We start from the raw sequence: 22,932 nt of genomic DNA, 5'->3' as shown, positions 1-22,932 counted from the left end.
CATTTGGGGAGGGGAGGGAGATAACACTTAGCTGTGAGGGACCATCCTAAGCATTTAGGTTACTCACCCCCCCGGAATTAGCAGCCACGAGCATTATTGTGACAACCTTAAATCCTTCCGTGTATTTTTCAAACACTTCTGGGGGGAGGTGGAGCCACCCTGGTGGAGAGGGAATGTGGAGGCCAGGCCCTGAGACCCGTTAGGAGGAGGGTAGCCGGGCCGAGGCAGAATTTATGGGATTTAATGATGAACTGGACATTACAGCTGAGGGCAAGGAGGACCCCGGGTTCTTGAAAAATTTTCATCTGTCCCCCAGGTTCATTTGTTTGATGGAGAGAATTACATTTTAATTTTGACGTGCCGGGGTTCCTGGGTGGCGCAGCGGTTTGGCGCCTGCCTTTGGCCCAGAGTGCGATCCTGGAGACCCGGGATCGAATCCCACGTCTGGCTCTCGGTGCATGGAGCCTGCTTCTCCCTCTGCCTGTGTCTCTGCCTCTCTCTCTCTCTCTCTCTCTCTGTATGACTATCATAAATAAATTTTAAAAAAATTTTAATTTTGACGTGCCCACAGGAGCTGTTCAGGTGGGTCTATGAGCCTGGAGATCAGAGGAGGTAAGGAGGCAGAGAGAAGTTTGGGGGTCCCCCGGGGTTGTTAAAGCCACGAAGCTGGCTGAGATCAGCCCAGGAGACGATGTTAACAGAGTGAGGTCCAAAGACAGAATCTGGGGCTCTGGGCACTCAGAGTTCAGGACGTGAGAGGATCCAGCAAAGGGATTGGAGAAGGAACAGCTAGTGCAGAAGGAGAACCAGGAGAGTGAAGGTTCTGGAAGCTCGCTGGAGAGTATGCCAGGCACTGTGTGGGGCCCTTTCAGGTAAATCACCTCATCAGCTACTCATATCAGCCCTGCGATGCTCATGGTATATATGTTCTTCGAGAACATAATCCTTTGACTTTAGCTTTTGGCAAATGAAATGTGTAATTTCAGGATGATTATCCTCATTCTGCAGCATGTTGCCCTGACTTAGCATCTGCTGAGCACAGCTCTAACGTAGTGGGAGATGGGTCCTCTCATGTGTGATGACACTCGAGTGGCCTCTACCATTTTTGGGGGCTTAAGAAGAGAGAGGAAGCCACCACTGCTTCAGGTGGAGTATGCCTAGACGTCAGTCAGCTGGTCCTGGATTTTGTGCATGTTTCTAGTAAAATATGAATGACCAGAAACTACCTTAAAATAAAGCAATTTCGTTGGCCCCTTTTGAAGTCAGCAAATGCTAGCAAGTTTTCAATTTTACCTTTATTTTATTGAAAAAAAAATGTACACCTGTGCTCTTTTTATGGTAATGGTACCTCTAGTTGATGAAGTATTCTGCAGCCACTGAAAGTGTTTCTGAGAAACAGAAAATAACCTGGAAGAGTACTTATATTTTAAAGTTAAAAAGGCAGACTATAACACGTTGCATTTCAATAGATCAAAACCATGTAATGTAAACAAAACAGATGTGTGGAAAAAAAAACCCAGCATTACAAAGAATCTGCCAAAATATTAATAATAGTGTTCACTGGAGGATAGGAAAATAAGAAATATATTTATCTTTTTCTTCATTTTACATATTTTCCAAAATTTTGTATGAGTATATATTATTTTAGAACAGTGCTGCTCAGTAGGACTTTCTACAGTGATGGGATTAGGCTATATTTGTGCTGTCTAATCCGTAACCACTGGCTACTGTGCATTTGAAATATGATTAGTGTGATTGAGGAACTGGATTTTTAATTGTACTAAATTATATGAAGTGTAAATTTTAGTAGCCATATGAGCCTAGGGACTACTTTATTTGACAGTGCTGTTTTAAAGTGCAAAAATAATAAGAAATATCTACTATATCTCAATAAAGCTGTTAAAATAGTATCTAAAATGTGTTTACTATTATCAAGTTTTGAAATTTTATTACACAGTGTGGGAGTGAGTTTGACTTCACAAGAGGGACGATGGACACAGCACAGAAAAACGTTGGGGCTTTTATTTAAATGGTTTCTTTTCCAGCTCAATAGAAAAATGATCCAGCATTAAGCTTATTTGTACCTGAGTTCAGTTTCAGACTAGAAAGAAACCATCACCTGGACATCATAGTAGTTGTTCTGCAACAACTTTCTTCAATTATGAAAATATTCTTTTCTAAACATATCTTGATCTTTACACAATTCAAACCATGTAAGTAATAGGTTTTGAGGTGAGGACTAAGCTTGTTATCCCCACTTTGTTGATGTAAAAAATCAGGTCCATTATGGTTCAGTTCCCAAAGACATTGAGACAAGAAGCAAAGGCAAAGCCTCTTAGTTCTTGAAGCCCAGAGGATTTTATCATCTTTCACAATATGGACAGAACAATTTCTAATAAACTGTCTTGGGAAGGGGTCTTCCCAAAGGAATTGGAAATACTTGCTTTTTTAAAAGTCCTTTCAATGAAGCCTTTTTTATTTGTTTGGTTAGTTGGTTTTGTTTTCGTTTTTTGGCTTCTAGAACTGTCTGAAGATTAGTTTGCAGAAAGCAAGGCACTGCACATCTATCAAAGGTTGCCCTTTATTTGTGTCTGTGTCTTCATGCTCTCCATGGAATGCCACACAGAACCCCTTGTCTTTTCATGTGAGCTTACTCTGGACCCCCAGCCCCGAAACTCCATCTGTCTTCCCTCCCTCCCACACATAGCCCCTCTTGGAGTTAGCCAATCATAATTCTGCATCTGGGATTTAGAGATGTAGATTTAGAAATGTGCTGAGCTTTTCTGGGATCACGTTCCCTGGATGGCTGAGGCACAGTGGACAGTAGTATGAGAGAGATGAGCTCAGCTGAGCAGGCACCGGGGTGCTTCCCACTCCCGCCCCACACTCTCTTCATCGGTGGCCCCCCAAGTGTTTGCTAAGAGCAGCAGACAGGAGTATAATTTAACATAAATGAATCCACTGAATTTTTTCAGACCTCAAGTCTCAATCCTTTTTGGTTCAAGTTCTAGGGAAAGGTTGGAGCCAGTTGTGATTTAAAAAAATAATAATAATAAAAAATTGGTTCACCCGTCTGTCAGAACAGCCAAGAAATATTCACATGAGGAGGACTATCCAAAAAAATGAAGAGTAGCTCTTTTCCAAGACAGATCTCTGGAACTCTCTCCCTCCCTTGCTCAGAACCACTTCCTCTCCTCAAATCTCACTTTAAAACCTTCCTGTTTGTTTTAGCCTATGACTGACTCAGGCCCCATTCATCTTTCTTTCCTCTCTCCCCATGACCACATCCTTCCACTCTCCCCTCACCGTCCACCGTGAGAACACTCGCCTGCCTCGTACCTCCCTCGTTCCTCAGCCCCTTGCGTGTTACCCTCCGGCCTGCATGGACCACCCTCACTGGGCCCAGACGTGTTTGGAAGCGTGAGGGCCTGCTCCACATGGGTGTCTGTGCCTCTCCCCCCTTCTCAGAGGAGGAGGTAACGGATCCTAATGGTACTTCTGCCTGAAGAGGTGCTTCACCAATTATATTTTTAAGTTACAAATTCAGATGCTTGAGAAGCAGAACACAAAAGGACCTTGTAACAGACTGCAAAGACACCAACTCCCAGTCCTGTTCCCCTTGGGATACTTCAGGTAAAGCCTGAAGGAGAGGTGGGAATAAAACACAGGCCAAATCAGAGCTGCTGTTTCACCTTCAGAATAAAGTTATGATGGTCTTCCTATTTCTCTTAAGTAACAAGAGAAGTTAACCCCCACTGAAGTTCTGAGGCAGGATTGGCCCTGGGAGCACAGTCCCAGAGCAAGCCCAAGTGTTTGAATTCTTTTAGTTCCGGGTGCTTACCCAGTATTTTCTGAAGGGTGTGGTTTCAGGTTGGTTCCCTGGACAATGGGTATGCTGTGGCTTTCCCATGATGCATCGCTTCCCTCCATCCCAGGATGGAACCTTCTCCCACAAATGTGGAGGCAGGTCAATCTGCTCCCATCCCCAGAGGGAGCTCACTGCTGGTGCTAAAAGAAGTGCATCCGGAACCGAGTGTCCCATTTTTTTATCTGATGAAACACACTCATCTCACTTTTGGTCCTATCGCAGTAATAACAGCTGCCATTTCTCTACCACATATTGTTTCCAAAGCACATTTGTACTTGTAATGGGAAGTATGTAAGGCAGGTTTTAATATTCCCATTTTACCTTTAAGGGACTAAGGTCAACATGACTTGCCTGAGGTCTGAGGTCATAGAGGCAGTGATTGGGGGAGTTGGAATCCATATGAATCTTCTAGAGGAACTACAGACCAACCATAGACATACCCACATGAGCGCATCAGTGTCCGGAGAGGAACAGTCTGGAAAGGTTTCCACATGGTAGGCAACACAAATAGCATGTACAACTGGCTTTCTTGTGGCTTTTGGAGGTTTTCTTTGATTTTTGGTGGCAGAGCTTCTTTGTGTGTGTGTGTGTGTGTGTGTGTAAATCATACTTGCCTCATTTAAAAACCTAAAGAGTGAGTCAGTGTTACCCAAGCTCACCCAAACAGGTGGCAGAGTGATGGGGCTCAGAATTATGCTTGTGGTTAAGCCCACCTGGGATTAAGTCTGGAGTGGTTAATTCTGCTGTATGAAAAACAAATAATAAAAAACACATTTAAGAAAAACTGAAAAAGAAGGAGTAAGAAATAGTACCCAACCTAACTTTTGAGGGCTATATCTATAATAGGAAATTTGTATGTAATTGTGTATTGGTTTTCCACTTTTCTTTACCATCCAGAAGTTTCTCTGAAGGTGAGTGGCTTGCCCTGCCACTTGGATGGCAATGTAGGTCCAGTTCGTCCTAGCACGGACACTAGGACTTTGAGAGCCATTTCTGAGCACAGGTGGGGAAAAGGGAGTGGTGGCCACAAGGGTCTGTGCATGGTGCCTCTGTGCCCACACCTGGGAACACTGACTTGAGAAATGACTGACGTGTTTATTTGGTGTGAGATCAGCTACAGCTCTGAGGGCAATAACATGATCCCCATAAAAAGAGACCCCCCAGGCTGGGCTGCCGGCCTGCTTGCCGCCAAACAAGGGTGGTGGCCTAATAAATGAGACCTCACTTTCAACTCTCCATACGTGGTGGATTCATTCACTTTGTGGATTACACACCTTCTTCCTTGTCCTCCCAGGTCAATCACATTGATTGCTTTTTAACCCCTTTCTGGCTGTGTGCTGCTGCTTTTGGATTAAGGAAGATGAAGGGAAAAAAAGATTTGATTTCAGCGCCTATGAACCACAGAAGGTTCTGTGAAGAATGAAGCTGAAGCTATTGGTAGAAGTTAGGGGGGGAAAATCTGAGTATAAGGACAGTAGAAAAAGATCTGAACTTTTGATTAGATCTCATATGAATATGAAATAGGAAAAGAGCTCTGTTTTCCAAAGCCAACACAGGACGAGGGTGTGTTTTGTGCCGGAGCAGCTGTTCTTAGCAGTGGGCTTCTGCTGATCATTCTTTCAAATGTCACAGTCAGACCCAGGAAATTCCCTGGGAAGTCCCCCGCATCACACAGTCTATGCTGTTTGTCCATTTGAGTATGATTCTGTTGGATCTTGAGAGACTGGTTGATCTTCAGGAAGCTGTTACCACAAAACACTGAGGAACCAGCGTAGTACCCTGATCGATGACGAGAGTGGACTGGGAAATGGGAATCTGGATCCTAATTTCAGTCTTGCCACTACCAGCCTGGTGGTGTTAGGAAAAGCCTGTTATTTCCATTATCTCCATGGCTTCATCTGTAAAATGGGGTGCCATGGAGAAGGCGAGAATGAAAGTACCTGCCGTTGTGCTTGTAAGTGCTCAAGAAATGATTTCTTTCTGCCTGCCCACCTTGTTCTCCATCTACTAAGTGAGGGATGAAACCAGAAGATCACTGAGGCCCCTTTCACTCTAACACTCTGTGGCTATGTTGGCAACACCTTAAAATGTTCCAACTAACACTCTTGTCAGCCTTGCTCTGTCAGAGTCTATGCAGTCATAGAGTTGGATGACGTAGTGGTGTAATTTTGACTCTGTATTATAATTTTTATTTTTCCTTCTCCTGATTTTTAATTTATATTTTCCATTTTATGGCTTTTGCTTTTTAAGTTGTCACAGATCCTTTGGACAATAAGAAAAAAAGGTGTAACAAATTGGATGGAAATAATGCATTCACTGAAAGCCAGGAAATAATACGGATATGAATACGAATACTAACACATTGTTTTTACTGGACACTTACTGTGTATGAAGAGCTGTACTAAGCACTTTATAAACATTAGGTCACTTCATTCTCATCATAACCCTGTGAAGCCATAATTATCACCTTCACTTTATAGATGAGGAAACAGTATTAAAGATATCAAGCAAGTTGTCCAAGGTCACACAATTAGTGAGTGGCAGAGCAGAACCACAAATCCAGGTCTGACTAAGATCAGTAGCATGCACACAAACAGGCTCTCAAAAAACAAAAACAAAAACAAAAAACAAAGCAAAAACAAGCCCCTAAATCTTGATGTGCACCATTTATTGATTTCCATTGTGTGACTACTCCCACCATGGCGAATTTCAAGTCATCAGCAGCTTAAAATCAACTAAAAAAAATCTTGAATATTTAGTAATTTGTTCTTGCAAGCCAATAGAAGCCAACCCCAAAACACTCCAAGGAGAGACTGTGTTGATAACCACTGAGAAATACTGCCTCCCTGGATCACAGGCTGGGGCTGCAGCCAACAGGAAAATAGGAAGAAAGGAGGGAAGGCTGTGGACAGAGAAAGTAAAGCAAAATTCATTCATTCATTCATTCATTCCACAAAGCCTTAATGAATACCAGCTAAGTACCAAACCTTGAGATATGTGCTTAGGACTCAGGCATGAGTAAGATGAGCAGGGTGCCTAAGCCTAAAGAGACCCGAGTATGCCAGGGAGAGACCAAAGGTAAACAGATATTTTAAAATATTGTGCAATAGAAGCATGTATGAGTCTGTGGAAGTCCAGGTGAGGGAAGCAGAGATTCTACTTGATAGTCCTGAAGCATGGGGTTAGCTACATATAAGTGGAGGCTTCTGCATAACACAAATTTTGTTTTTTTTTATTTCCAATTTATCGAGAAGCTTCTCTCACTAGAGAGGAGAGCTTAGCTTAGCTGCATTTTAGGACTAAACAAAGATGAGGTCAAGAAAGGGCCAGTGAACCATACACAAAGATAAACTCAAAATGGATGAAAGATCTTAATGTGAGACAAAATTCCATCAAAATCCTAGAGGAGAACACGGGCAACACCCTTTTTGAACTTGGCCACAGTAACTTCTTGCAAGATACATCCGTGAAGGCAAGAGAAACAAAAGCAAAAATGAACTATTGGGACTTCATCAAGATAAGAAGCTTTTGCACAGCAAAAGATACAGTCAACAAAACTCAAAAGACAACCTACAGAATGGGAGAAGATATTTGCAAATGACATATCAGATAAAGGGCTAGTTTCCAAGATCTATAAAAAACTTCCTAAACTCAAGAGCAAAGAAACAAGCCAATCATGAGATGGGCAAAAGACATGAAGAGAAATCTCATAGAGGAAGACATAGACATGGCCAATAAGCACATGAGAAAATGCTCTGCATCACTTGCCATCAGGGAAATACAAATCAAAACCACAGTGAGATCCCACCTCACACCAGTGAGAATGGGGAAAATTAACAAGGCAGGAAACCACAAATGTTGGAGAGGATGCGGAGAAAAGGGAACCCTCCTGCACTGTTGGTGGGAATGTGAACTGGTGCAGCCACTCTGGAAAACTGCGTGGAGGTTCCTCAAAGAGTTAAAAATAGACCTGCCCTACGACCCAGCAATTGCACTGCTGGGGATTTACCCCAAAGATTCAGATGCAATGAAACGTCGGGACACCTGCACCCCGATGTTTCTAGCAGCAATGGCCACAATAGCCAAACTGTGGAAGGAGCCTCGGTGTCCATCGAAAGATGAATGGATAAAGAAGATGTGGTCTATGTATACAATGGAATATTACTCAGCCATTAGAAACGACAAATACCCACCATTTGCTTCGACATGGATGGAACTGGGGGGTATTATGCTGAGTGAAATAAGTCAGTCGGAGAAGGACAAACATTATATGGTCTCATTCATTTGGGGAATATAAAAAATAGTAAAAGGGAATAAAGGGGAAAGGAGAAAAAATGAGTGGGAAATATCAGAAAGGGAGACAGAACATGAGAGACTCCTAACTCTGGGAAACGATCTAGGGGTGGTGGAAGGGGAGGTGGGCTGGGGGTGGGGGTGACTGGGTGATGGGCACTGAGGGGAGCACTTGATGGGATGAGCACTGGGTATTATTCTGTATGTTGGCAAATTGAACACCAATAAAAAATAAATTTATAAAAAAAAAAGAAAGGGCCAGTGATGCAGAAAGTAAGCTCCTTCAGTTAGGAACATTGTCTGATGGACCCCTGCATTCTTGACACCCCACACCATACTGGTAATAAGTGAACACTCCATAAGTACTTGTTGACTAGATGAATCATTGATGAATAATGAGTCGTAAGCTTCAGAGAAGGTTATTTGAGGAAAAGGACTAATGATAAGTAAGAAGCAAATGGCAAAAGTTGTGATCCCTAAGCATATATGGGATCATGTAATGGAATAGAGCCAGTGCCCAAATAGAATGTGGGCAGAGACTCCAGGTGCTCGAGTGGAGGTGAAGTACACAGAAGAGGGTATGTTCTGGAGTGTGTGTTCCTCCACATGGTCTGCCACTTGGAGCACAGTCTCTGTGAGGATGATCTGAAGATGAGGCAATTCTCTGGTTGCCAGGAATTATACAAATTACTATTTTGGCTTCAAAGTTCAATTTGGGGGAAGCTAAAAAGTCATTGGTACAGTGAAGTTTGGGGATTTCAATGGATTTCATTCATGTTTGTTTGCTCTTCTCTGATTATCTGAGAGGAGTTCGCAGTTACGGAAAACCAGGGGTGGTATGCATGTTCTTTCTTGGGACCCTGGATTGTCTTTGTAAGAAGTGCATCTGCACGTGTTATTTTGTAGATGATTTTCCTTATAACAATGCCTTATGTTTGTAGATGGTTCCTAGTTTCTAAAGATCTTTTCTGTAATTACTTTTGCTGGGTCCCATGAGGACATTAGAGAAGGCGCAAACGTCTCTATCTTACTAAAGGAGAAAGTGTGACTCATAGAAGTCAAGGCATTCACCCAGAGTCACATGGCTGAAGAGCAAGGGCCCAAATCATTCATTCGAGGCATAGAGCCCTCTGTATTCACCCAGCTTCCCTCATGAGTATGCTTACCTCCTGGCATGAGCAATCCCAACTGAGGCATGACAGCAGCTAGAAATGGTCCTTTTTACTTGTTTGAGAACTTCTTTCTCGGTGGTGAAAAATTGAACCTGCCTGCCCCAGTTTTTCAGCCACCTTATGACTCGGCGAGCAATTGCTTTACCGCTGACAAAATGAGGCCACCCCAACCTAAATGGAGCCCGTTTTCAGAGTAAGACCCTGTGTGGAGACAGCTCTTTCCTGGAAGGATAACAAAAGCATGCTTTTGTGTGTATTTCACTTGATGGAAAGGAATCCCCAGCGAGGCCATATTTTCCCCCTGAATTCTCTCAAGTCCAGAATGTATCCAAGTTTCCAAGATAATCTCAGAAGAGCCATTCATCTATGAAGATGGCCAAATTGTCTTCCAGCTCAGTAGACAGGGTATTTTTGAGAGGGGAGGGGAGGAGGTGAGAGGAGGGGTATGAGAAGAGGGAAGTGAGGGAGACAGAGAGCCAGGGAGTGAGACAGATGAGGGGAAAACATGTGCCGACAAACACTGATGGGGACAGGAGAGACACCAAAGGGCCAGGCCCGACTCTGGGGTCCCAACTGCCAGGGACACTTTCAGCTGATTGTTTTTAGGACCTGTCACGGTCAGCCTGACAGGCTGTCACTTCTCATCACTGGGCTCTCGCGGAGGATCTTCGTGTCATTGCTGTCACGAAGAGACCTGGCAACCGGCGAAGGATTTCCTGGGGCGCTACCTGATAGGCCATTATCCGCCTCTGATCATCTTCGCAGAGTAGCGAGGCCGCTGTCAGAGGTAATGGAGACCGCGCCACTAAGAAAATCGGCTGTAATTTATTTATCAATTGTTTCTGCATACCACAAAAGTGGCCTCCTACTTTACAGCGGGGTCTAAGGTATTTGAGAGCCCCTGAAGTTCATGGTTTTCCGGTATTCTAAGTTCTACTTATGGCCTTTCCTGTATATGACACACAACACCACCCTTGTGGCTTGCAGGCCGTTTTCTTCTTTGCTTTCTTTCGTCACAAATCATCCTGAGGCATCCCTTAAGTGCATTTGTATTGTTAAGTGCACCAGCTTGATTTGGTGTTAATTCAATTTGAGTGGCCTTAATATCTTGTGGGGGTGATGCAATGCAGGCCGCCTGTACCTTGTAAAATCGGGTCCCAGGTCTGCCTGGGAGCAAAGCACCTTTCCCAGAGCCATTTACCAAAGTTGCTGATAAAATTTTCATAAGGGAACCTTTTTAGTCTGACCCTATTGTGTTATTCTACCATTAAGTCTCAGAGAACCGAGCTGGCTTCGAGTGACAGCTTATCACGTTCTCCATTATCGCTGCCTGTGCCGAAGAGCTAGCGGCCTGCGCCTCCCTCCCGCCTCCGGTCCGTTCTGGGAAAACGTTACGGGCCCACACCTAGGGGCTAATGGGCGATTGGCTCTGTGTGGGTGCCCAAGAGCCCAGCACTCTTCCTGAGGACCTGGCTCCCCTTCACCTTGGAAAGCTGGAGAGGCCCCGGGGCACTTTGGAGAGCCTGCAGTGATAAAGAAAGCGAGGTGTGAAACAGGGTAAGAGTCACAGAGCCACTTCCCGCCCAGCTCAGCCCCCAAGGCTCTGATGATAATGCCGACACCCCTGACCCAGAGCATAAGAGCAGAGCTGAAATAATGGAGTGAGACATCTGGTGGCACCGTCAGCTCAAAAAGAGCTCTGAAATCTGGGGTCAGATGTACCTGGGTTTGCAGCCCAGCTCTGTGGCTTCCATGCTCTGTGACCTTGGGCTGGGTAGTGAGTCTTGGAGCTTCAGTGTTCCCATCTGTGAAATGGGAATATCAACATGTTCCTCTAATGGGCTGTGTGCAGGGATTGAGGCCACATATGTGAAGAGCACGACACATAGTCAGGCTCTCTTATGGTTATCTTAGAAGCCAGAGGCCCTCAGAGGTGGCAGGAAGAAAGCTGGGTGGGATAGTGAAGAAGTGATTTGGATAGCATAGCACAGGATGAGGAAGAGAGAGAAGTCTGGTCTCCTGGCCTTATCGAGGTCCCTTTCTATCTTTCCCACTGTGTCCCTAGTACTGTCCCCTTGATATCAGGGGCTTGGGTGGATTTGGGGCGCATGAGACTGCTTGATGATTCCATTTCTGAACAGCCTACTCACATCTTCTCATCATTCTGCCTTGTTTTGCTGTCTGTGTCTGAGGAATGGCTAGAGCCTGACAGTGTGAGCACGGGCCCTGCCTGCTTCTGCTGCTCTGGGGGAAAAAGTACAGTGGTCGGAGAAACAGAAATGGCAGGTGCTTTTTTCAAAACAACATTTAAAAATTATTCTTATAAAAGCAATATATGTTTCGCTGTAGAAACGAGGACATGTAGATAAAATCTGGATACTACAGTGAAAGAAAAAAAAATTGTCTGTAATCCTACCACCTGTAACCCTTAAGATACCAGATACCGTGCCATGCTTTCTTTCAGCCCTTTTTTGTGCATGCATGCATGCACACTCGCTTGTTCACGCCCTTGCTCATGATGTATACTGTTGTGGTTCAAAGCGCAGTCTGGCTTCATCGCTTATTTAGCTTTTCCGCTACTTCTTCCTCATCTCTAACCTAGAGCTTCGTGATCGTGCTTCCTCAGAGGGGGAGTAAGAGAAGCAAAGGAACCAATGCACATGGAGCAGGGCACCTGGCATGCGGCACACTCTGTAAAGGGGTTTTCCTGGAGGAATACTGTTATGTACAGTAGAAATCTGGAATCATACAGTATATCCCTCTTGAAGTGTAGTTTTTGGGGGGCTGTTTCCTCTTTTCTCATACCCAGTTACTAGACTACAATCCTTTCTTAAACTGCTCACCCAGACAGTGTCTTGAGGTCAGACTGAGCCCTGCCTCCCTCCTGGGAGAATGCCAGGGTGGAATGGTGATCATCATGTGTTCATTTTCAAAAGGGTCTGACAATATTAATATCTGAATCCCCACAGCCTGACGCTTGGTGGTCTTTATTAGGCCCATTTTATAGGAGGGAGAATTAAGACTGAACAGGTATTGAAAGGGCTGTATGAGGTCTCCAAACAAATAAGGTGGACCTCTTGGCTGTCAGGAAATGAACAGTGCAGCCCAGAGAAGTGGCTGTTCTTGGCCTTGGATTTGCCTTTATGACACTGGAGACTTAGGCCTGCATGGAGCAAGGAATGAGGCTGAAATCTCAAGACAGGTTTTCAGAAACAAATATCTCCTAGAAAAGCTTTGAGAGTCTCCCTGACATGTGTTTGTGTATGTGCATATGTGTGGGTGTGTGTGTGCACGCACATGTGTGTTACCATTTTGGTGTTTTTAAGCATCCCTTTGTGGGATTCAAACATTTTGAGAGTGAAAAATAATCATTTTAAGGCAGGCTGAGTAAGGCAGGGTCATAAATCTGGATGGAAGACCAGGGTCCAGCTTTATTTGTGTGTGTGTGTACATGTGCATGTGTGCTCACGTGTGTATATCCGCGTGCATGGATGCATTTTGAGAGCACAGGCATAGAGAAGGTGCCTCTTGGCACGAGTGGGAGGAACAGAGAGAGGCCTCCAGGAAGGGAACTGGTTTGGATGAAGTATTGGCAAACGCTCAGGGCACCGAAGAAGAGGCTCTGGTCAGGGAACTGTGCTGTATTAGAATTTATAATAGATTAGCTTATCTGCCCCTTGATCTTCAATGGTACATGGGGAGCTGAGGATGAGGTATTTCTGCTGTGATTTTCACAGCGAGAGGAAGCCTTTAAAACAGTATTCCCAGCATTTCCCTCTGCACAGCCCAAGGCGGTGAGAACTTGCTATTCACAACCCCTCTCGGGTCATTTGGAGGAGGCTGACAGTGCCCAGGAATGCTGACATGCTTCAAAACATCACACAAGAAAGAGCCCACTCGGATTCCTAGGGGGAGTTCCTGTCGGTCCATCCGAGCTCCTGCAGCATTGGACTTGATTGCCATGGCTCCCGCCTCCCCCCGCAGATGCTGCAAATCCATATTCATCGGTACCGTCTGCGGGACTCCCCTCTCCCTGTCCATCTGTCCATCCGACTCTCTCTTCATCGCTCTCTGCAGTAAAGGGTGCTCACTATCACGCAAAAGGGAACGGGCCAGGATGTTCCAGATGAGCTGCTGCCAGGGATATTGCTTTAAACGCCAACGAGCTGAAGCGGCTGGCAAAGAAAGAGTGAGGGATAAAGTGTGGTTTGATGTCTCCGGGCGCTAGGGAGATGATTCATATAACATGAGCCCTTCAGGATCCTTGCTTAAATCTCAGCCTAGCACCCCCGGCTGAACTGGAACTCTGAAGTCCAGCCAAGGAGAGTCACTGGTCCTGCCTCAGCAAACAATTGGTGGGTCAGAGGCAAAGGACAGAAGAGGGGTGGTTCTTTCAGCTGCTGGGAAAGAAGGAATTGAATGATGTGTGTGGTGGGGAAGTCCAGCCAGGAAGGACCTGGCTCTCATTTTACAAGAGCTGCTTTCTGAAGCCAGAGGGACTTTCTCATTGCCAGAGAGGCTGGTGGTCCTCAACCAGAGTGGCTATGGCATAGTTCTGGAAAGGTGTAGTGGTGGGGACTCTGTGCACTCTGGGGCTCTGGGTGTCAGGCTGGGAACCATGAGGGAGGACAGCTGGGATGGGGCTTCACTGTCCTCAGACTCACTACTAAGGCAGGGGGAAGATGTAGAGGGGAGAGGTGTCACCCCATTTCCTGTTTATCTCCGTGCAGTGGGGTCTCGATTGCCCCCATTTTGGCCTTTGTATGGAGGTGTGTGTTTTGGCCACTCTCCACCCGCAGCATCTTGAAACCTTCCCCTCTCCCAGTGGACCCTCTCTCTGCCTCTCTGACAACATCCGTTCTCTCCTCTTATGGAAGTTCCATAACCATCTTTCATTTGGGGAAGCCCCATTGCCCAGGGCTTAGTTCATGTAAGCTTGGGTTCAGACCCTTGGGGCGGCTGCCCCAGTTCTTGCCAGCGTGTTGGGTTTGAGAATGGGCCCATGCACTAGGATGGTCCCATCGGAACCAAACCTGAAACTTCTGTTCGAAATTTCTGTTGGAACTTTGAGGCTGGAGAAGTTCTCTTTCATCTGAGGTTGTTGAGATGAGAAGATAAAAGCGTGGAGGTTCTGGGGGCTGCCATGATGAGAAGGTTGGCCTCCAAGTGAAGCCACTGGAAAAGGAAGAGTGACAAGGTGGAGAGACAGGGTTCTGATGGCATCATCTGAGCACTGGACTCTAGTCATACTCAAAGTCAGGGTCTACACCTGGACTCTTCTGGTACACCAACCAGGGAATTTCCCCCTTTTCTTAGTTTATCCAGTTTTTTCCTGCTACATGTAATCAGAAGTGTAGTATCTAATGGTCAATATGCCTTTTCCTCTTTCCTGCTTGGAGGCCCCTCTCTCCCTTTCCACTACTCATCTACATATTTCTCCTAAAGCTGAGACCCCCAACTTTCTGTGTTTCCTTCTTTCCCCTTACTCACTCAGGCTTCCAGCCACCCTGTGGTGTCAACTATGACTTTGATGCAAATAAGCCCCATGCCCACCTTCATGTTTCCACCTTGGGTCTTATTCACTGAGTCCAGCCATCTACGACACATTTCCACATGTGCTTCAAGCACAGGGACATGCACAGCTGGTGTGTTCTCAATATCCTTCTCTTCAGCCCTGGCATCTGGTCCCCCTAGTTCAAAGTCACAATTGTCTTTGATTTCTTCTTCTCTTCCTGCCCTCATATTGAATCATCCATCAAGTCTTCGAAAATTTCTCTGTGTGTGTCATTTTTTTTCTTCATCCACTGCCAACCTCTGGCCTCAAATCTCATCATGGTTATATCAGGAACCTCTTACCTGGTTTCCTAACACTCATTTTAAACTGCCACACACTACAGTTTATTTAGCTTCCTCAAATACCTCTTTCACCTCACAGCTCACCTGAAGAAACTGGATTTCTCACTCGTGTGCATCTTCATGTCCCCCAGGAATTGGCATTCATGAGACATGAAAAGACACAGGAGCATCTTTCTAGACTACTAGTTTCCTGCAGGATTTCTTGGGGTATAGGAAGTTGTGTTTTAACTAGCAAGTAATTAAACACATCTTTTATATCAGTCTTCTGTAAAGTAGAATACAAAACTCATGTTTTGTATGATGAACCATAGATTTCAAAGAAGTTCTGAGATTATTGAAGTCTATGTCTGACTACTACCCAAGAGTTCTGGGGTTCCTTTTCCTCCATCATTGGGGAGAAAGTTTGGAGTAGCACCAACATGCTGAGCCATGTCTAACCTCCTCAATTTGGTGTCTTCCTCAACTGGCCCTACCCTTCCTACCCTCTTCCTTGTCTTTTATTATTTCCTGGAGAGAGAGGGTTCTTATGGTTGTTCCTTGTACTCAACATTTTCATTCTCAACCTTGTTTTGTGCTACTGCCTCCATTTCCAACTGGTCGCCCCTCTTTTTTTTCCATTCACCTAAATCATCTGCCTCTTTCAGGCCTAATCACCAACCTCGCAATGGTCTCTCCCTTCTTATATTTTTGTAACCTTTGGAATCCATATCAATAAATGGATTATATGGTGGGAAAGAGTCACTCACCTGATCAAAACTCTGAAAGTGTATCTATTGTCTGGCTGTGGGTGGAAGTCTAGGCTCCTTAGCATGGCATACTGGCTCTTAGCAGATCTGGTTCTTCCCTGATGATGCTTCAGTCTCAACTCTTCTTGTGACTACATTTGATCTTGGCTGTCCAGACTTCAAGAACCACTGAAGTGCCATCCCCTAAAGCACAGTAGTCATTCTCACCTCTGTCTTGACCCTATCTCCTTCCCTTCTCATATTTATCCACTAGGACTCAATTCAGGCAAAACACCCTTCTTGGACATTATTCTTGAGGACAGTTCCAGCTCAGCATCAGTCGGAACAGTTTTGATTGCTTCATTCTCTGTTCACCTGATTGTGAGCTCCCTAAGTGCAGGAACACTCCATAAGTGTTGTCACTGTTACATATTTCACCAGGAATGAATGAGGAAACAAATGGGAGGTATCAGGAAACTTAGGATTTACTGTCTGTGTCCCTTATCTATGTGATCTTGGGCAGGTCACTTGACCTCTGTAAGTCTGTGTGTCATTTTCTAGTCAAGTCTCTTTTATGCACACAACTATTTTGATCTCTATTTGCCTGAGGGTCTCTGGGAATAGCAGTGGTGACACTGCTTGGAACAAAAACTGGGCCTGAGACTAAGACCACAATGAGGAATTAAGAGTGGGTGGATGAGGAGGGCCAGGGTTGCTGCCTCCTCTCCAAGATGGCACACCCTGCACAGAAAGGCATCTGCATACTCAAGTATAGTTTAGGAAGTCTGGGCAAAGATCAGCAAACAGACAATTTTGGGTGAGACACAGCTTATTTTTACATATATTATTGTGTCCCAGCCCACAGAGAAGCTGTCAATTATATTTTTTAAATTCCAAGAGCTCTTATTTATTTGCTGAAAATCTTTTTTACAGGCACTCTGCTCTTGTTTCATGGGTATAGAATCTCCTCTTATCTCTCTTAGAATATTAATAATTTTTAAAAAATAAATATTTGTTCTGTTTCCTGCCTTGTTTTTGAATTCCTTTCTGGTCTCTTTCTTTTAGGTTAGCAATTTTCCTCAAGTGCCTAAGAGTAGATATATTTTATATTTATGCATATTTAAGAATCAGGACGGGCACCTGGGTGGCACAGTCAGTTAAGCATCTAAATCTTGGCTTCAGCTTAGGTCATGATCTCAGGGTCCAGGGATCAAGCCTCACATTGGGCTCTGTGCTCAGTGCAGAGTCTGCTTGAGATTCTCTCTCTCCCTCCCAGTCTGCCCCTCCTGCTCATGCTGTCACTCTCTTCCTGAACTAAATAAATAAAATCTTAAAAAAAAAAATCAGGAACCAGAAGCTAATGGAAAAACCTGCAGGTGCAAAGGTAGGACTGGTGGACTTCACCAAATCATGATGTGGCAGTTGATTTGTTATCATCAACAAGGATAGTCTTTTCTACTGGAGTTGTCAGTTTCTGCAGGCAACTGTCCCTTCCAGTCACCAGTCTGAGGTGGGGCAAACAAAGTGGGGAAGTAACCAGGGATGGGTTTCAAAATTTCATTTAATCTTGTTTTCAATACAGCGGCTCACTTCTACTCTCTGCCTTACCTGTCTCTAAGTTCTGAGTCCTTCTAGAACAATCTAGCCACAGTGTAAACATATTTTCTTTTGCTTGGGTATAGGGTGGCTTCTTGGTATCACTGGGCTAGATGAGGAGGTGGCAAGGTATCTGCATTTTTCATAAAGACCTTCAATCAATCTACTTGTTTTTAGCTGTATAGTCAAACCCCTGTATTCTGAAACACCCTGTGCCTTCAATTACTGAGCCTTTCCAGTTCTTTGTGTTTTGATCTTGCTTTTCTTACTGGTTTCCATGTCCAACTAACACCGTTCATTCTGGCTTCATCTTTTATAGACTTTAATAAGCTATCTCCAGTAACTTTCTCTTTGTTCTAGAGGATATATCCATTAAAAAAATTAATTTACTGGCATTTTAGTGAAGTTTTCTGTGGGGGGGGGCAGAAACAGGGCAGAAACAGAAATGAATGTACATGTTAATTCTGCCATGTTGAGCCAGAAGTTGAGCTAATTTCCTTTTTTAAAAAAAGAATCCATGGGCCATCTGGGTGGCTCAGTCAGTTGAGCGGTTGACTCTTGGTTTTGGTCCAGGTTGTGGTCTCAGGGTCATGGGATTAAGCCATGCATGGGGCTCCACACTTGGTGCAGAGTCTGCTTGGGACTTTCTCTCTGCCCTTCCCCCTGCTTGCATGCTCTCTCTCTTTCTCTCTCTAAATGAATAAAAATCCTTTAAAAAACAAAAAATAAAAAAATAATCCATTATATTGGATTATATGTAATCCAGTAATAATGGATTATTACTATACAAATGCCCCCCCCTCCTTTTGGATTCGGTTACTATACAAATACTTTTTTCCTTTCTCTGACATTCAGTGTCCTGGGCACTAGAAGTACATCAGTGACGACCCGAGACGCTGTCTTTTCCTCATAGTGCTTACAATTTTGTGAGGTAGATAGGCAGTCAAACAGGAAATTTATGAGTGAGTGGAGTGCTATGAAATGACAAGTACCTTCAAGGCTCTGTGGAAGAAGTAATATCTAATCTACCATAGTTTAGATAAATATGAGATAGGCAGGTGAAGAGGCAGGGAAGATGTTACAGTTAGAACAGTAAACGTTATGGTTTTGAGTAAGAGAGAGAAGACACATATGAAGAATAAAAATAAATTCAAAAAGATCACAGAACTTGTTGAAGAGAGTGAGGTATGAAGAATGTTGCTGGAAAGGTAAAAGAGGCCAGATTACATAGGGCCTCACAAACCCTGATATTGGACTTTATCCTGGAGACAGCAGGAAACCATCAAATGCTATAAGGGCAAATGTGACTACATCATTTATGCTTGTTTTGGTGGGGGAGGGAGGCTGTCTTGTTTCTATTTCTTTTAGTTTAATCATTGTTACTTCATGTATATTGAATTTATATTGTGAGGTTCATATATCCCAATGATGGTTATGTTGTTTGTGCTTTGTTCTTTTATTTTTAAGATTTTATTTATTCACAAGAGACATAAAGAGAGAGGCAGAGATGTAGGCAGAAGGAGAAGCAGGTTCCATGCAGGGAGCCCGGTGTGGGACTCGATCCTGGGACCACGGGATCATGCCCTGAGCCAAAGGCAGGCACTCAACCACTGAGCCACTCAGGTGTTCCTGTTGTTCTTGATATTAATTTTTTTGCCTTGATTTCCTTTGTCAGATATTAAAATTGATACTCTGACCTTTGATTTATATTTTCCCTGAATTTTTTTTCATCCTTTAACTTTGTGTTTTCTTTTAATTTCTTTCATAGACTATATATTGTTGATATGTAAGAGAAAACCATTTTTAGCTAATCTAAGAGTCTCTGTCTATCCTATACTTTTATTTATCCCCTTAGCTATCTCAGATCTACCAACATTCCATCTGTCTATCATCTTTCTATTATTTATCACCTATCATCCATTTATAATCTCACATTGAACAAGTTGAACATGTTAGGACATTCTCATATCTTTTTGCTATCCATCCCTTTCTGCCACCCCCTTGCTGATATTGTTTAAAACTTTTGTTCTGGGTTATTATGGATATACATTTTTTTCTTTGTTTATTAATTTTTTAGGTAACAATTCTACTAAATTATTTGAATTCCTTTATTTCCCATATTTCTTATAGCAGTCTATTGGATTTACTTTTACTTGAATTTTCTTTTTTTTTTAAGATTTTATTTATTTATTCATGACAGATGCACAGAGGGAGGCAGAGACACAGAGGGAGAAGCAGGCTCCCTTCAGGGAGCCTGACATGGGGCTCAGTCCCAGGACTCTGGGATCACAACCTGAGCCAAAGGCAGACACTCAACCACTGAGCCACCCAAGTACCTCTTACTTGAATTTTCTAAATAATTCTTTGTATGGCAAACCTGCTAAAACCTGCTTGAGAATATGTCTATTGAGTATCCAGATAGAAGTCATAATTTGTCTGAGGATAGCATTTTATAGTAAAATTGTAGGGGTAATATTTATTATGTCTAGTAATCTCCACTGATGGAGAAGTTCAAACTCAGCTTCTAGAAGAGAGGCAGGGGTGACCTTCAAGGCAGTGTTCAAGGTCACCACCCCAATTTTTGTCTCCATTAATTCACAACTTTGGTCAGAATCTTCCTTTAGATGCTCTGAAAAAGTAACCTGGGAAGGAAATTATGGATAATTTAATCAATGTAGTGAGTCAATCAGTATGGGGGTGGGGTGGGGAGGGAGGAGGGATGGAGAAAAGAAAGGAGGAGGAGGAAAATGGGTGGAGAGGGAGAAGAAACAGAATGGATTGGATTGGAATAGACTAGACTAGAATAGGTTGAAAAGTATAGAGGGCATCCCAACAGTAGGCATGTTGTTTTTGAAACTGTCTTTCATTTGTACAGGGCTGTATACATGCTGAGTCACCATGTAAAATGTGTTTTCTTATTGTGAGTGGAAGTCAAAATCAATTTGAAGAACACAGCGTTTAATTGTGATCCACCAATTCTGAGGTGAAGGGGCAGGGAGGAGGTAGAGGAATGAGTGCTCAAAGCCAGCTGGCCAATCCACACTTTTTCATCAGTTCCTCACCCAGCAGGATGTTGGCACTGCCCTGGTTTGACCCACCTCCCATTTGGCTGACACTGCCAGCTTCTTTTCCACAGTGGAGCAGGCAGTTGTCTCCAAAGGTAATGTGGTCAGGAGCAGAACTTGAGAACTTCCCCTCAACATGTTCTTCATCACTTCATCACTTCACTTCACTGCCCCAGGTTGGTCCCCAACACATATTCAGTCTACCAAGGGGTTCCCCATCATTTTTATGTCAGTTTCACAAATCTAGTTTTGCTTCTTATTTCTGTGGTTCTTCCAGGTTGGTTATATGAGAAGGAACCATCAGCTCAGGCTTGTTTTCATTGTGTTGGGAAGTAGAAAGCTTACTTACAGTTTGAGAAAGTGAAAAGTCATGGTCCTGTGCCCTGCTCTTCAGCAGCTCTGCCTCTGGCAGCCTTTACCTTCATTCCACACCACCCCCGGCCCTCCCACCTCAGTAAATCCCGATGGCTGGGTTCTTTCCCTTCCTCCATGCACTATCTATTTTGACTTCTGCCTTTGCCTGTGATTATTGGAAACCTCAGGCCTAAGCCAGCAGGGAAATTTAGAGCTAAACAATTACAATGTTGAAACCTTGACAAGTCCACCCTGGTTAATGGCTCTGAAAATATGAGAGAGGTGTGAACAACTAAATCTCTGACTCCATATTGTGGGTCTGCAAAGATAGACTTGTAGGACCTATTTACTTTAACGAGAATCTTTCGTTTTCTTTTCCTCTGATGTTATTGTTCCAAATGCTAGTCTCACTCAATATGGATTCATTACCAGGAGGATGGAGGATGGCTCAGATGTTTGGATAATCATCTTCTCAACAGTTTCTTTTTTCCTTTTCTGATTATGATTTTTGGAAATTGGCCAACAACAATGCAACAAGCAACCAACAAACAACCTGCTGAAAAAAGCTTACGGTGCTGGGTTGCATTAGTAAATTATCATATATTAGATGCAGGTGGGATTCCTCAGCTTCCCAGCCTGCCAGAAAGCTTTTAATAAAACAGCATGAGAAGTGAAGAACTGCTTTTGAAAAAGAGGTGTCATGGAATCTGGGGAGGAAAGGAAAAGGTGAGATAGCTCAATGGTCAAAGATAAAGCTCTGTGCTGCTGGAAGGGAGGTTATCTAGTGAGTGATAGTGGGTGAGCCATCATGGACAAGCTGAAGAAGCAGTCTTTGCCTTACTGGGGCAGGTCAAATTAGAGGTCTGACCTCCACTTCTTTGGAGTAGTGTAACACCTGCACACCTTTTACATGGCCTCATGATGGGTGCAGGGTACTTCCCCACCCTTTGACTTTAGGGTTGGCCAAATGATTTGTTTTGGCCAATGGAAGGTTTGTGGATGTTATGTGAGTATAGGCTTGAAATGCACTTGTGAGATTGGGTTGGCCCTCTTGTACTTTACTTTTTTACTATCGAAAGAACATACCTCAGGTAAGTGCTGGTCCAGGGAAAGTGAGAGACATGTGGAGGAGCTCTAAACTAACCCACAGGCTGGAACCAAGCCCAGCCAAGTTCAGACCACATCAGTAGCTGAACCTCTCTCAACTCATTGATGTGTGAGAACAAACAAAAACCTCATTCGCATAAATAAAACACCCCAGCTGTTTGTTGATTTCCCCTGAAATTTTGTATTTTGGTTGTTTGCTATATAACAAACCTGATTGCTAACATTCACTTAATAAGGCTGCCTTTGGATAAATGGGGACGGCACAACCTGCTTTTATTTATTTATTTTTTCTTCAGTTGATAACCTGAGTTTAAGGAGTAGAAGTGGCTTTAGAGTCCGGGAAAATTAAACCGTCGCTTTCTGTGGCAAGATGCCCAATCCAAATGACAGTACCATCCTCTCCAAGGTATGAGTCTGTTGGAGGAGAAAGAAGAGACAAAACACAGTCTCCAACACTTGCCGAGGAATAGCAAATATTGAGGGATCAGTTCTAGCAAGGAGCAGAGAAATAACATTTCCAAATGTTACTTACAGTAGGAGGTTGAAGTGAAGGCCTTTGGGTGGTCCACATGTAATTATGCCAAAATAAAGAAAAAACTGTCCTGAGAGCTTTGATGATCATGGCTTAGTTAAGAGTGGACAGGAGTCCACTTGGCCTGGAGTGATGTCGCTTCTAATTCAATGCTGGAAGTTTCAGGGATTTGGTTGAACTGATAGCGGGTCTCAATCTTTAATATTTTGCACAGTGCCAACAAATAGGAGATGCTCAATAAATCGACTTGCAATTGATACAGATTATCAGGAAGCTTAAACCTAATCATAGCACTGCCATTAATTAATTACATGACCTCAGATTAAAAGCTTACCTTCTCAGTTTCCTCATGTGGACACAAGAA

The 22,932-nt window shown here is 43.8% G+C and overlaps 1 protein-coding gene across 4 annotated transcripts in view; it reads left to right on the top strand.

Annotated features, from left to right (window-relative positions):
- CCDC171 (coiled-coil domain containing 171) overlaps positions 1–22,932 on the top strand; it is a 397,884-nt gene that overhangs the window by 361,513 nt on the left and 13,439 nt on the right. The gene's annotated exons all lie outside the window — the stretch shown is intronic.

Source organism: Vulpes vulpes, chromosome 12 (assembly GCF_048418805.1).
Source record: "Vulpes vulpes isolate BD-2025 chromosome 12, VulVul3, whole genome shotgun sequence".
In the NCBI taxonomy this organism is placed as follows: domain Eukaryota; kingdom Metazoa; phylum Chordata; class Mammalia; order Carnivora; family Canidae; genus Vulpes; species Vulpes vulpes.
This window is presented reverse-complemented; position numbering and strand designations above follow the sequence as displayed.